The 16,079-nt window shown below is 37.4% G+C and overlaps 1 long non-coding RNA gene across 2 annotated transcripts in view; it reads left to right on the forward strand.

The window, feature by feature from the left end:
• LOC105879766 (uncharacterized) overlaps positions 1-16,079 on the forward strand; it is a 215,802-nt gene that overhangs the window by 162,078 nt on the left and 37,645 nt on the right. Inside the window, exon 4 of one of the 2 annotated variants that reach the window (XR_012919264.1) lies at positions 9,078-9,155. The exons of the other annotated variant lie outside the window; for it this stretch is intronic. This is a non-coding gene — a long non-coding RNA (uncharacterized LOC105879766). The remainder of the gene's footprint in view (positions 1-9,077; positions 9,156-16,079) is intronic. 2 annotated transcript variants of the gene reach the window in all.

A 16,079-nucleotide genomic window follows, 5' to 3' on the forward strand; every position in this document is an offset into this window, starting at 1 on the left:
TGAGAAAAATATGCAAACTATGGTCTTAGGAAAGTATAAGTGAAATAACATTAAGTGAGAATGCCAAATAAAAATTATTATATATAATCTATAATTGGTATAGTGGTTATATGTGAAAAGATGTAAAATAAGCCAAGAGATGATGAAAAAAGTTATTTAAATGAAAAGAATAAAGATAAATTCCTTGTGAAACTGATATAATAAATTCATTTCCTACTAAAAACATTATTGTATTTTTTCTTATTTTTGTTAAACATGCAAACCATGCAACGAATGTAAAATTCTCTAGTGATTTCATCTGCCCCCTCAAGAGGTAGCCTCTTGTAGCAGTCTGTTGGAATATTTCCAGAATTTTAATGCATTTATAAGCATACTTATACATATTTTTCCATAAAAGGGACAATATTCTGCATTCTGTTTTATAACTAGATTTTTTTAAATATTAATAGTTTATGATAGTGGAAATAACATAAGCTTATAAAAACCTTCGAACAACAAAGCAAAAATAACCAATTCAGAGACAATTCTAGAGGTTCAAATACAGGTGGCAAGATAGAGTCTTTTCCTTAATTGCCATCAAGATTCTAATCAAGTGAAACACAACATTTCCTCATACGCAGCAGCCTGGTAACAAGGCCTTGTCCTCCAAGGTTGGCAGGGAGGGCACAAGAGGAATTCTGATAGTGTGGGGGAAGGAGAATGCAACTTCAGTCCCATCTGTCATTTTGTGCCTGACCTGTCAAGACAAGGCCCAATGGACTTCTTCACAGTGAGGAAGGAGGAAAACGTTGCCTCTTTTTTTAATTAAATAGATGTGGAGCCCAGGGAATCCATAAATAAGCCACAAAGAGACTATGGTGAAAGGCTGCCCCATAATGCGCCAGCAAACCCCACAGGTTTGGTTCTGATTTTCTGAGTTTATACCCTACTTTCCAAGGAGAACTGCAACTCCTATTCTCCGGGTCTCCAGGCTGTGTGCCTTCCCTCCCAAGGGATGATTCTCAGCTACAGAAGGTTTTTATTCATTATCCTCATGTCATTCTAGCTAATAGGACTGAAATTTTCCTGCGGTCACATGGCAGCACTGTTCCATCTTAGAACCAGGCAGGCTGGAAAACTGCCTTTTCCTTCTGCCCTGCAACTACGAGAATTATGACATAATATAAGATTATGCAGCTCAGCATATGATATTTCCTGCGAGAGCAGAGTCTTAGGATGGAGGCCTGGGAAGTTCGTTTTAAGGTAGAACAGCCTCATTGAAGGCTCTCAGATACACTAGAATTGCTGTTTTTTATACAGAGCCTAGAGGTTTGGGGACTTACGAATACTGGCCACTCTGAACATGTGTGTCTTTTTGAGGTGATGGTCTAATACACGGATCAGACCCTTAAAAAATTTTGGATGTCCTAAAATGTAAAAAATATCCTTGCATTATAGTTCTTAGAACTGCTATAGCAGACACTGTTCATGCCCTGGCCAGATCCCCTTGGATTTATTTTTTCTCCTTTTTACTATTTCAGCATACTCTTCCCTTGATTCCAGTGTGCTTTTGCCTTTAAAGGCTCACACCTACGACTCTTTTCAGAAGAACTTTGCTCAACTATGCAGAAAGCTGAATATCTGGAGTTTATATCCTCCTGGGGTGGCTGTTGGCCAATGATAGACTGGTGAAGAAGCATGAAAGCCCAGCTCCCTTGCCTCAAGAGGGCCAATCTGATGTGTATTTCACACTCCAGTGTGCCCTGTGGAATAGGACTGAAGTTGGAGCTTTGCCAGAATTTACTTGGCTTCTTCCCTTTCTACATCCTGTTCCCCTCGCTACCTTACTGGATTCTCCCAGGAGCACTTTCTTAATAACTCACACACACACATCGTGGTCTCAGGGTATACTTTTGGGAAACTTTCCCTAAGACAACTGAACACAGATGCCAGCAGGATAGAGTCAACTGTCTCTTTTGCTACTGAGCCTCTTAAAAAACAACTGCTTACAACCTAGAAGTGCGATGGGTTGTCACTAACAAGCTGGAGGCATGGTTAGTGGCAAAGAAAGATACGAAGCAGATGGATGAGCATAGAAGGAAGAGAGAGAAAAAGGAAAGAAAGGGGAAAAAAAGAATGTTTAGTAAGAAATGATAAGAAAACCATTTATTTTTTTATTCATTTGGTATCTATCATGTTACCCTGGAAAAAAGTTTAAAATAAGAATGAAAGTCTCTAGATTCTTGTTCAGATTCCATAAATTATTGGCTGTTTGGGCTTAGATAAGTCCCTCAAATTCTCTGATTTTCAGTTTTCTTATCTCTAAATTGGGAATCTTAGTACCTAATCCATAGGATTATTGAGAGGATCAAATAAAACAACAGAAGTGAAATCACCTTAAAGTTATAAAGCATAAAGAAATGCTGTCTTTACTAAGCATTCTTTGAGTCTACTGATTTAGTCTACACTAGTAAGTAATTTACTAAGCTATTAAAAGCATTTAAGATATGATACTGTCCTATAAGAAGTTTCCATCTAACTGGGGAAAGAAAACGAACACAAAGGAAATAGCTAAATTACAAGTATGTATCTAGATACAAAAATATGTAGACAATAAAGGCAAAAAAAAAATTCAGAAACTGGTGAGATCACAGTTTCCCAAAGGGAACGGCTAACATATTAAGTCATGTCTCCCTTTTAGATGTGTCTGTGGCACCTACTCTCCTTTTTGGAGCACTCCTTACATCATTGGTGATTTGGTATATAACATTAGGCTTTTCCACCAGAAGTAGGCACAGATCAAAGCTGAGTTGTTCTCTTAAGAATCTCCAGTGCCAACCACATAGTTAGTGCACAATAAGTGTTTCTCGATGAGTAAGTAATATGAGGTGGACACTAGGTTAGATAGCATTTGAGCAGGAATTTGAAAATATTTTGGAATGTGAATGAAAGTGGAAACAATGGGAAAGCTTATTTAGACGCAAGCAGAATTGATGCCCGATAGTAGGAGAAAATGTAAAGAGATAGGATAACAGTCACATTATAAAAGGTCTTAACTGCCAACTTGATGGTTAGACTTTGGCCCGTTGGAGGAGTCACTGAAGGTTTTTCAGCAGAGTAACATGATGGAATCAGTGCAACTGGAAGACCCTCCTGGCAGCAGCATGTGCGAGGTACTCTGGGGATATGTCAGGGGGGTGGACCCCGTTAGAGAGCTGATGCGATATGTATGAGACAGGAGACGGTGAAGAGTCGGACTAGAGAACAATAGTTGTCAAGAGGCTCAAATCATTGCCATGAGCCACCTATCCTTGTCCTAGCTTCTTTTTCTTAACCAGAGATTAAACTTTTGTGTTTAAGCAAGTAGAGCCTCAATTCCTCACTATTTTCCAACAAGTGAGTTGGCAAAGAATAGATTTACATAAAACTAGAAGGTAAAGTCTAACTACCCATCTGATGCATTTATCCACAGATTTCCTTCTGGGTAGCGTTTGTCCTCTGTTTAAACTTCTAAGGCAGCCTGTTTCATATTAGCATTACTGGCATTGTTGAAATACAGAACACACTGACATGATAGGCCATTTGTTTCAAGAAACCCCAGAAAAATTAACCTGGGGTTAATAGGCCTGGCAGTCCTATTTGACATGGGACTGGCAGTCAGAAAACCAAGATTGTATTTCCAAATTCATCACTAAGTTGCTATGTGATATTTGGCAAGTTCTTTCCTCTAATTCTATTTTGGTTTTCTTGTCTTAAAAATGATGAATTTGGAGTAGATTATTTATTTTCAAACCTGGGTAATCATTGCCTTCCCCTAAGGAACTTATTAAAACCATGCCAAACCTACTGAACTAGAATCTTTGGGAACTGGGCTCAGGAATCAGATTGTTAACAAACTCTTAAGTGATCTCATGAAGCCAACTTGGATCTGGTCCAAGTAGAAGCAGTCTTCTCCTGCTCTTAAAATTCTATTTAAGAATTTTATTCTGCAAGCCAGGTGCAGTGGCACATGCTATAGTTCCAGCTACTTGGGAGGCTGAGGCAGGAGGATTGCTTAAATGGCTGTCTTGCTAGATGATTGCGCCTGTGAATAGCCACTGCACTCCAGCCTGGGCTGGAGTGAGACCCTGACTCCAGAAAAAGAGGAAGGAGAAGGAGAAGGAAAAGAAGAATTATTTTGTTCTGTGATTCTTATGCTAAGAATTACCGAAGTAGTCATATCAATGTAATCTTTATATCAGAATATACCAGGCTAGCTTTAAAAGGGGGGAGGGGTATCACTAACAATATAGAGAATTTTTTCCTAACTCTACCCCTTCCTGCTATTGTGGACTCTCCAATTCCCCACTTCCCCAGTATTTTGGGAGTTCATTGAGGTGTATACCCATGAACATTCCCTTCCAGGCGAAGTGGCTTTCTGCTCTTCTCCTATCTGCTCAAGTTCTGGATCCGATGTGCACCCCTCTTCCCAGGAGTAACACATGTGTTATCTCTGAAACCTGAGATCTCCTCGCCAGAAAATATCTTGGTGCTCTGAAACCTGAGATCTCTCCAAAAAAATATCTTGGTGTTTCTGTTGTCACTATGCCCTATTGATGCCAATTATACTATGCTGTGCCAGAGGTGCCACCATGAGCCAGAGCCCCTAAGGCTGCTGAGACTCCTGATGAAAGAGACCACAGGCATCACTAAATTGTAAGCAAAGCAGATAGGTTTTCTCTCACATGCTAATTCAGACCAATTTCTGTTGCAAATTCTGAGGCTTTGTGAGAGCTGGTGGGAGGTGCCATGACCAATTAATTATGTCTGTTATGGGCACAAGAATGAAGAATGATGATATGCCATGGATTCGCAATCTAGTCTAAATCCCCGTTTATTTTGTTTTACAAATGAAAACACTGAAGCCCAGAGACTTAGCCAAATTTGCAATACTGATTCTCCCAACTTTTCGTTGGGAGCAACAAGACCATGTGCAGGATTTGAGGCTTATGGTGTTCGCAAAAGTGTGTGCATGTGTGTGTATGAGCGTGTGTGTGTGTGTGAGTGTGTTCCTTTAGGAAACCAGGCTGTACTTCACCATACAATGCAATGCTTCTTGTGCATAGTCTGTACAGACTTTCCAGATATTTATCTGTCCTTTTGAAGTTGTTGTGGTTTTTTTGTTTGTTTTGTTTTGTTTTGTTTTGTTTTAAAAGAAAACTCTATAGAACTTCTCCAGGCAATATTATCTCAGGACAACTACTTACTGCATTTGCTAACGGTTGCGATATCCCCTTTGTTAAAGAGTCAGTTATAAAATAACGCTTCCTTTGCAAAAAGCTTGTGCCGCTGGACAGATTAGATAACTCAGGGGATTTGCAGCAGGCAGTGGAGACTTTAACCCCTAGGTCAGTCTTTCATCTCTCACCCAGATTAGGCATGACAGCTGTTCAGGAGCCTGCTTGGAAGGGAATGCCCAGCTGCTTGCCTTGAGACAATTGGCATCAAGCTATGGACCCTTTTTGAAAAGTATTGAAATACATTTTGTCATTTCTTTTAGTTCAGATGTCTGTCATTTCATAAATGACAAGAGCTCCTTGAAAACCTAGATGAAGTTTAGTTAGCACAAAGCAAGGAGGCACTGACCACTGAAACAGATATTGATGTCTGGCCCCAAAACTCCATCCACAAACCACAGGTAAAATTTTCATCATATATCATCCTGGGTTTGTGATAGGTGCTAAATGTTGAATTGAAGAAGGGGCTCTTTGGCCACATTTTAATAGAGTTCTTTATTCTCCATCATCCTCACTTCTCCAGAGTGATGCTCGGAGCAGGTGCAGCACATCTTGCAGGTAGGTGGTGCTCAGTGTCTTAGTTGAGCTCAATTCACTAGCAAATACAAAGTTAAGTTCACCTCCGAAAATAGCCATTTATACTGTGATTGTTGTAATAGTTTATTTCATGATAGGAATGGAGAGTGGAAAAGAGTATATTATAAATGGGATTTTTATATTATTAACCTAAAGCATTAATTCCCAACCTTTCAACTAAAAGACACCTCATATTCAGAACTATGCCCCCCCCCACACACACACAAACACATACATAAATAGGTGTGGCCATATTTTTCGTATTGATAGAATGGCAAAACATTTCTGTGCTTACAAATCTCTAAAATTCTTGTAATAATTTCCAGCCTCCCCAATTCTCCCTTCACCTCTGTCTAGAGCAGGCGTCCTCAAACTACGGCCCACGGGCCACATGCAGGTGTTTTTGCCCATTTGATTTTTTACTTCAAAATAAGATATGTGCAGTGTGCATAGGAATTTGTTCATAGTTTTTTTAAAACTATAGTCTGGCCCTCCAACAGTCTGAGGGACAGTGAACTGGCCCCCTGTTTAAAAAGTTTGAGGACCCCTGGTCTAGAGGATTGTTTCATGTATGCGTCCTTACAGGTAGTCGTATCTCTTGAAATACCCAGTGGAGTCTCTTAAAGGAGTCTCCATGCATCATCTTCATAAATGTATAACAATAATAAAAATGTAGCGTAGAGTAAAAAAGTAAGTCAGTGACAGTTTTGATGCCAGGTTACTTTTTAAAAATATTTATTTGTATCACAAATTTTCCATGAAAGACTAAGTTTAAATGATCCCTATGAAACAATTGCTCCAATATAACTACTGCTGTTATTATTTCTCCTATTTTTATAAGCATCATTCATAAATTTTGGGAATAATCATAGAGCATTGTTAGACTTTTCTGTGTTTATTGAAAGAAAGTATTTTGGAGAATTGTGGTATGATGAATAGATCATTGGATTGATAGTTAGAAGTCCTATTGTGATTATTAGGCTAAGTAGCCATATAACTAAACCCTTCTAAGCCTCAATTTTGTTGTCTATAAATAAAAAAAATTATTCCTGTTTCTGCTTCATAGCATAGTTGCAGAGATTAAATACATTAATATACATGAAAGAACCTGCAAGCTTTTAAAGAAGTTTTGTGTGTTACTTATAATACATTTGCTCTGATTATAGAAGTAATAGTAGCTTATTATGGAAAATTGAAAAATGCAATAAAGTAGGAAGTAAATTAATATGACTCATAATCTCACAATTCAGAAATACCAGCTCTTAAAATTTTACATGTAAACTTCCACACCATTGTTTCTCTGTATATGTATGTGTTTAAAAAATTGAAGTTACACTACAAACATGATAAACATTTTTCACTTAAGATACTTTGAGTATTATGCACTGAATTGTGTTCCCCCAAAACTAATATGTTGAGACCCTAACTCCCAATATGACTGTATTTGGAAATAGGGCTTTTACAAGTAATTAAGGTTAAATGAGGGGATAAGGGTGGAGCCCCAATCCAATATGACTGGTGTCCTTAAAAGAAAAAGGAGAGACACCAAGGTTGTACAAACACAGGGAAAAAAAATGTGAAGACAGCAAAATTCAGCCATCCGCAATCCAAAGTAAGAGGCCTCAGGAAGGAGCAGCCAGGACTTCTAGTCTTCAGAAAGCTGAGAAATAAATTTCTGTTGTTTAAGTCATCTAGTCTATGATAATTCATTATGGCAGCACCAGCAAAATAATATATTGACCATTTCCCTTTAAGTATTTTTAAAGAATTTGATTTTTAATTTCTACAGATTCATCATTTTGATATAATTATGTAACCAGTCCTCTTTTTTTGGAATATTTAGGTCATTCCTAATTTTTGCTATAATAAATAATGCTTTTAATATCCTTGCATGTTGGTAAATCATTTTTTAGAAACTAAATGCCCTCGAAAAGACCATAGTATAAATTAATGAGAATAAATTATGATAATTATTTGTACTATTTCTATAACTTTTCTGAGTTAAAAATTACTTCAAAATAAAAGTGTGTGTGTGTGAGAGAGGGAGAGAGCCCATAGCAAGGGTAGAATAGCACTGGAATATTTATACTAGTGTTACCCTGCAGCCAATATCATTTAGACATAGGACCAGAAAAGCCTGCTTGGGAATCAATATCCTGATTGCAAATGCCATCAATCAAACAAGGAACCCTAACATGAATGCTTTCTGTTAGCAGGAATTTGAAAATTTGATGCACAAGTAGGGAGGGGGGATGCTGTACAAGAAATATCTTTCTAAGAATTATTGCTTCTGCATAGAAAAGAACAAATATAAGAGTGGAGGTGGCATTCCTGCCTTCATTTGTCTCTTCATGATTTGATAAGCAGTGACCATGGTAACATGTCTCCTTATGTCCCCGATATTATGAAAAGATCCACTCTGGCTCTTATAATCAGGTGGTGCTTCACAGTTTTTTCCATAAGTGTGACAATTCAATAAAAGTGTAATATTTACTGAACATCTATGCAAAGTTTTGTTAGGGGTTACAGAAATTCATGAGGATGAGTCTCTGTCCTCTAGGTGGACAAACTAGTGACGTAGGCTTACAGAAAGGAAAACAATGAGCTATGATCAGAACTTGAGGAAATAAGCCCCACTGGTGGCTGGGAAAGCACTGAATATGCATTAAAGAGATCGGGGAAGCATTAATAATAGAGGAGGTCGGACTGAGGGATAAACAGGGTATTGCTAGGCAGAGTCAGATGAAAAGCTGCGAAAGCACCTAACGTCTGAAAAGGAATGTTCAGGGGTCGTGGGTGAGATAGGACCGTGCACGTGGGCTATGACGAGAGAGAAGCTGGGTGTGGGAGCCAGTAGCGCAGATTTTGGATTATTAAAAAGCCTCCAAAAGTTTTTCTTTTATTCAATTTACATTTTAAGAATACTGAGAACATTTTAAGGGTAGAAAGAGTAGATGTCTTTTGTCTGGTTCGAGGGTGACAGAAGAGAAAGGGTTGCTCCCTAACCCGCTCTTCCCCTGTCTCCCAAGATTCAGGTGAGGGGGACACTGTTACACTCTGCAGAGCCAGAAAGAGAGAGTTGTACGTCAGTCACACACTACAAACCTGTGATAGTACATCATCGGACAAAAGACTCCACACATTTCTGCTGAGTGCATGACAGACATGTTTAATATTTGTCAGTACACACAATAATGCTTCACTCTTCATTTGTGTTAAACCATAATGCATCTTCATTTTGTTAAGGTTTGAGTCCTGCATCTGCCAATCACTGTGTGACCTTCTGGAAGTTGCATACCCTCTCTGAACCTCAGTCTAATGCAGGTAATAAAAGTTACCCCATAAGGATTTTGTGAGCATTAAATGAGACAATGCATGTGTGATAGTGTTTGTTTGCTATAAAGTATAATACAAATCATATTGTTATTAGAATAATTCTTTTGAATGTGTGTGAAAGTGGCGGGGGAGAAAATATTGTGTACTATTTCACCAGGAGGTGGCAGCATTTTGTTTGCTAGGCATCTCCTATCTTCATTAACTCTAGTGGGTGTTGTCTCGAGATTTCTTTAAGCAACCATGGAAATCTTATGAGGAGGTATATAAGTTGAAGACCCTTATTCTTTTTGGTCTTATTTTGTTTTCTTTTAAACTACAGGAAGGTTAACATATAGAAGAATTATAGAGAACAAAGTCTTAGAAGTTCAGTTAAGGAGAAATCATTTGCTCTCCAGCCACACCCCTGCAGAATTGGTTTCACATTTGCTCATGGCCTTTTAAAATGCTTTTATTATTGCCTGATGTTTGAAGTAGGGACTTACGTTTTGAATCTGATTAATGTTTTTATCTGAGTGCTTCTGTATCTCCTACATGTTAGTTCGCATCACCATACTGAACATGCACTAACTATACACTTTTTGGCTGCAGAGATGATCTGAATAAAATTGCAAAAATGACCATATCTTTCCGGACCGTAAATTCAGTCTTATTGATTAGACTAAGCATGAAAGGAATTGAAAACAGTTACAGAATAACATATCAACATGAGCAAACACAGGTACCACTGGCTGAATATTGGAGGCTTTGCAAAATGCAGAAATTCATCAGAATGAGAAAAAGGTAGAAATGTATTCTACCTATTATATCAAATCAAGGTTTCATCGTGATGTTTCATAACCTATCTCATCACACACATACCCAAAACAGACCCAACACAACCTGCATACTACCATTTTTTAAAATGTTCTATTTATGTATATGTAAGTATATTCTTAAATAATGTTTTCTTTGGACTTTGTTAAAATGTATTATTTCCTGTTCTTATAATGATATGACAGTCATCTGGATATATTGCAAACTAAAACGCTTCAGGAAACAGGGACACATCTATCTAAATATTCCTCTAGTATGCCTAAATAAAACTGAATAGGCATGTAGCAAGCCTATTTTGTAGATAATGTAGAAATTTAATATGTGTCAAACCTTGCAACAGTTTTAATCATCTTAAAAAATTACTTTCCAATACTCTTTTTGGATAACCAAAGTGTTCCCTAGACTTGGTTTTGCTTTCCATCTTGACAGTGAGGCTAACACATTGTTGCTGATGCTGTGGTGAGACCCAAGTTGAATATAAAGTACATTCCAAGTGATGCTTATTGTTTTCTTTTATCATATGTTGAGACAATGAAAGGAAATTTTTTAATTTTAGAAATTAATTATTTACATAGTGACATGAAGCGCATAGTCTGCCTGTGAATCCAAAATTGACAGTGCATCAGATGTGGCTCCATTAAGAAAAAGACCAGCACTCTACTCGGGGTTCAATCTTTGTGATCATTGTGCCTCACTGATTGGAGCTAGGAAAGTATCCAGGTCTACAAAACTTCCCTTGCAGCCCATGAAATTCACAATCACCTCTGCCACCATTTTCATTTCCAAATTTGTTTTAAAATCTGACTTTTGCCCAACAACCATTTAAGTGGCTTACTATCTCATAATAAGGAGAGAAGATTTAAGCAGCCAGGCTTTAAGAAGCCTTTAGTCTGTGAGAGCAAGCAAGTAATTAAACCAAATTGAAAATAGGTACCTCTAGGCCTCCTGAGACATTTGGTAATACACAGCTTGACTTGTGAAAGTCATTTCTCTTTGCTAAATCTCATTTTACCCATGTTAAAAGAGATAAAATAGAGAGAGAGAGAGATGGCATAGATTAGCTCTGAGGGCCCTGCCACTTTGATCTTCTATGGTTCTAAGAGAGGTCAAGTTTTGGTAGTCGCCTGAGATTCAGTAAGGAGTGCCGAGAGTCTTTTTAATGACAATCTTTTTGCTGTATGTATTTATATCAGCACTTGAATTGGGCTGGTTGACTGGACATTGGTCAATAACGGGTACTAACATGAAAACTTTCATCAGATCAATCCCTTCTTCCTCCAGTTGGGGAAGTGTCATTAACTAACATTCAGGTAGTGAAAACACCATTTTTCAGCTGCTGAAGTTCCCCAACAAATGTGGAAAATATGAACACTGCCTCAGATGATGAATGCCATGAAGCTAGAGCAATTATCATTCATGGGTTGGCAAAAAGAGCAGTTGCCCTAGAGTAATAGCACTTAAATTAGAGGCCTAGTTCTGGCTCTAACTTGGTTTGAGTCCTCAGACCCCAGCTTCAGTTTATACATATTCAGGACTTAAGAATAACACTTAATTGCATGGCTACAGTGCTACTCAGATGGCATAACACACATGAATTTTCATAAAGATACATCCGCAATATGAATGTTATATGGTTTTCAAAGACCTTTCAGGGTTATTTTTTCAGGGAAGAGGAGGGTGGCGATCATGCAAACAGGTAACATTTTCAAAGATTAAAACTGTCAAATTGAAGTACAAGAGAAGTACAAAATAACATGAGCAGAAGCTCCATCCATAGAATTCACTACATTAACAGAAAAAATAAGTTAAACAATAAGATGGTCTCAACAGATATAGAAAATAGTACAGAAAAAAAAAGCAGTCAATAAAATTCAATAGCTATTCCTAATTAAAAGCCATCAGAAAATTTCCATCCTAGAAAGAGGCCACATATCAGGAGCCTAAAACAAATGTCATAATAACATTAGAAACATTTTCAGTTAAACACACAAAAAAATTAAAGAAGCCCCCCTAATCATCACTCTTATTTGACATCATACTAAAGATCTTATCCAATAACATAAGACAAAGTAAAGGAACAAACAATTCTATTGGTTAAGGGAAGAGAAAGAAGAAACTCCCAATATTTGCATATAAAATGATCGTCTATCTAGAATATCTATAAGAATCAAGCTATTAGATTAGGAGTTTAGCATTATGGCTAGATTCAAGACCAGTGGCTTTCCTAAATATTAGCAGAGCCAATTTAGAAAACGTAAAATAAAACTCACAATCACATCAGCAACTGAAACTATAAAATTTCCAAAAATTCAAAAACTATATGATTTACTAAAATACATAAACAAAGACCTAAATAAATAGAAAGATAAACAGTATTTCTGGAAGGGAGGACTCATTGTAAATGAGCAGTGCCAGGTAATTGGCTTTGTGCATGCTGACATGCAAAGATTTTCAAAACATTTTAAGTAGAAAATTTTAAAAAGTTGCAGAATAATAGGAAAAGAACCTATCCATTAAAAAAAAAAAACAAACAGAAAAAAAACATAGAAACACACAGCCTCCCTAGGCTCAACCAGGAAGAAATAGATTCCCTGAACAGACCAATCTCAACAGCTGAAATAGAAACAGCAATTAAAAATCTCCCTAAAAAGAAAAGTCCCGGTCCAGATGGCTTCACACCTGAATTTTAACACACTTACAAAGAAGAACTAGTACCTATCTTGCAGAAACTATTCCACAACATCGAGAAGAACGGAAACCTCCCCGACACCTTTTATGAAGCGAATATTACTCTGATACCAAAACCAGGAAAGGATGCAACAAAAAAAGAAAACTACAGACCAATATCCCTAATGAATATAGATGCAAAAATTTTCAAAAAAATCTTAGCTAACCGAAGCCAGACACTTATCAAAAAAATAATCCACCACGACCAAGTGGGCTTCATCCCAGGGATGCAGGGATGGTTCAACACACGTAAATCTATAAATGCAATTCACCACATAAACAGAAGCAAAAACAAAGACCACATGATTCTTTCAATAGATGCAGAAAAAGCTTTTGACAAAATTCAACACCCTTTCATGATACGAACACTTAAGAAAATAGGCATAGAAGGGACATACCTAAAAATGATACAAGCCATATATGACAGACCCATAGCCAACATCATACTGAATGGGGAAAAATTGAAATCATTCCCACTTAGAACTGGAACCAGACAAGGCTGCCCACTATCTCCACTTCTGTTCAACATAGTACTGGAAGTCTTGGCTACAGCAATCAGACAGGAAAATGGAATCAAAGGTATCCAAATAGGGGCAGAAGAGATCAAACTTTCACTGTTTGCTGATGATATGATATTGTATGTAGAAAACCCCAAAGATTCAACCAAGAAACTCCTAGAACTGATCAATGAATTTAGTAAAGTCTTAGGATACAAAATCAATACACAGAAATCAGAGGCATTCATATACGCCAACAACAATCTAATCGAGAACCAAATCAAAGACTCAATTCCCTTCACAATAGCAACAAAGAAATTAAAGTACCTAGGAATATACTTAACCAAGGACGTAAAGGACCTCTACAGGGAGAACTATGAAACACTGAGGAAGGAAATAGCAGAGGATGTAAACAGATGGAAATCCATACCATACTCGTGGATCGGCAGACTCAATATCATCAAAATGTCTATACTACCCAAACTGATCTACAGATTCAATGCAATACCTATTAAAATCCCATCAGCATACTTCATAGATATAGAAAAAATAATTTTATGCTTCATATGGAACCAAAGAAGACCCCGAATATCAAGAGCAATTCTAGGCAACAAAAACAAAATGGGAGGCATTAATATGCCAGATATCAAACTATACTACAAAGCTGTAGTAATTAAATCAATATGGTATTGGCACAAAAATAGGAATATTGACCAGTGGAACAGCTCTGAGAATCCTGATATAAAAACATCCTCATATAGCCATCTAATCTTTGACAAAGCAGACAAAAACATACGCTGGGGAAAAGAATCCCTTTTCAATAAATGGTGCTGGGAAAACTGGATAGCCACCTGAAGAAGGCTAAAACAGGACCCACACCTTTCACCTGTCACAAAAATCAACTCATGCTGGATAACAGACTTAAACCTAAGGTATGAAACTATTAGAACTCTAGAGGAAAAAGTTGGAAACACTCTCCTAGACATCAGCCTAGGCAAAGAGTTTATGAAGAAGTCCCCAAAGGCAATCACAGCAGCAACAAAAATAAACAAATGAGACATGACCAAACTAAGAGGCTTCTGCACAGCCAAAGAAACAGTCATGAAAATAAACAGCCTACTGAATGGGAGTAAATTTTTGCATCCTATGCATCTGATAAGGGGCTGATAACTAGAATATACTTAGAATTCATGAAAATCAGCAAGAAAAAAATCAAATAACCCTATTAAAAAGTGGGCAAAGGACTTGAACAGAAACTTTTCTAAAGAAGACAGAAGAATGGCCAACAAACATACGAAAAAATGCTCAACATCCCTAATCATCAGGGAAATGCAAATCAAAACCACAATGAGATATCACTTAACCCCAGTGAGAATGGCCTTTATCAAAAAATCTCCAAACAATAAATGCTGGCTTGGTTGCGGAGAGAGAGGAACACTCCTACACTGCTGGTGGGACTGCAAACTAGTTCAACCTCTGTGGAAAGCAATATGGAGATACCTTAAAGCTATACAGGTGAATCTACCATTTGATCCAGCAATCCCATTGCTGGGCATCTACCCAAATGATCCAATGACACTCTACAAAAAAGACACCTGCACTCGAATGTTTATAGCAGCACAATTCATAATTGCAAGGCTGTGGAAACAGCCCAAGTGCCCATCAATCCAAGAATGGATTAATAAAATGTGGTATATGTATACCATGGAGTACAATTCAGCTCTAAGAAACAATGGTGATATAGCACATCTTATATTTTCCTGGTTAGAGCTGGAACCCATACTACTAAGTGAAGTATCCCAAGAATGGAAAAACAAGCACCAGATATATTCTCCAGCAAACTGGTATTAACTGAGTAGCACCTAAGTGGACACATAGGTATTACAGTAATAGGGTATTGGGCAGGTGGGAGGGGGGAGGGGGGCGGGTATATACATACATAATGAGTGAGATGTGCACCATCTGGGGGATGGTCATGATGGAGACTCAGACTTTTGGGGGGAGGAGGGGAAATGGGCATTTATTGAAACCTTAAAATCTGTACCCCCATAATATGCCAAAATAAAAAAAAAGAGAGATAGTAGAAAAATAAAAAACATGTAGAGTTGATCCTTGAGCAATACAGAGGTGCTGACCCCTACATAATTGAAAGGCCATATATAACTTTTGACTCCCCGAAAACATAACTACTTACATCCTACTGTTGATTGGAAGCCTTACCAATAACCTAAACAGTGAATTAACATATATCTTGTATGTTATGTGTATTATATACTGTATTCTTTAAAAAAGTTCAGCTAGAGAAATGTTAAGAAAATGATAAGGAAGAGAAAATACCTTTACAGTACTGTATGTATAGATACTGTAAGTTTATGTGGTCTGTTTACAAAATGAATTTTATCTCTGAAATGGTGGGCAACTGTAGCTGCAGACCTCAATTTATGATACTTATCAAGCAATTCAACTTTTTCTTGTAATGTCATGACTTTGCTTCTTGGGAGCACTTCTAGCATTACTAGTGGCACTTAGTCTTGTTCCCATGGTGTTATTCAAAGTTTACAGTGTTGCACTAAACACAATGAAAAATATGCCAGAACAAGGAGAGATTACTTTTCATTGCAATATGCAATTTACTAGAAAGGCAAACTACTCACGTGGAGCTCCCCATCATCATATGGCTTTTTAAGAGGATATTCTCTGCACTTGAGCTCACCTAATGGCAACAGAAGGTGGCTACAAAATTATTACAGAATGTAGAATAGTTAATTTTATGCAGTTATGGTTTAATACTGCATCTTTACCTTTGCTTACATTTCTCCCTACTGGGAATGGCACCATGTATGGTATTTGTTTCTATGCATAAGTTTTGATAAAT

Source organism: Microcebus murinus, chromosome 1 (assembly GCF_040939455.1).
Source record: "Microcebus murinus isolate Inina chromosome 1, M.murinus_Inina_mat1.0, whole genome shotgun sequence".
In the NCBI taxonomy this organism is placed as follows: domain Eukaryota; kingdom Metazoa; phylum Chordata; class Mammalia; order Primates; family Cheirogaleidae; genus Microcebus; species Microcebus murinus.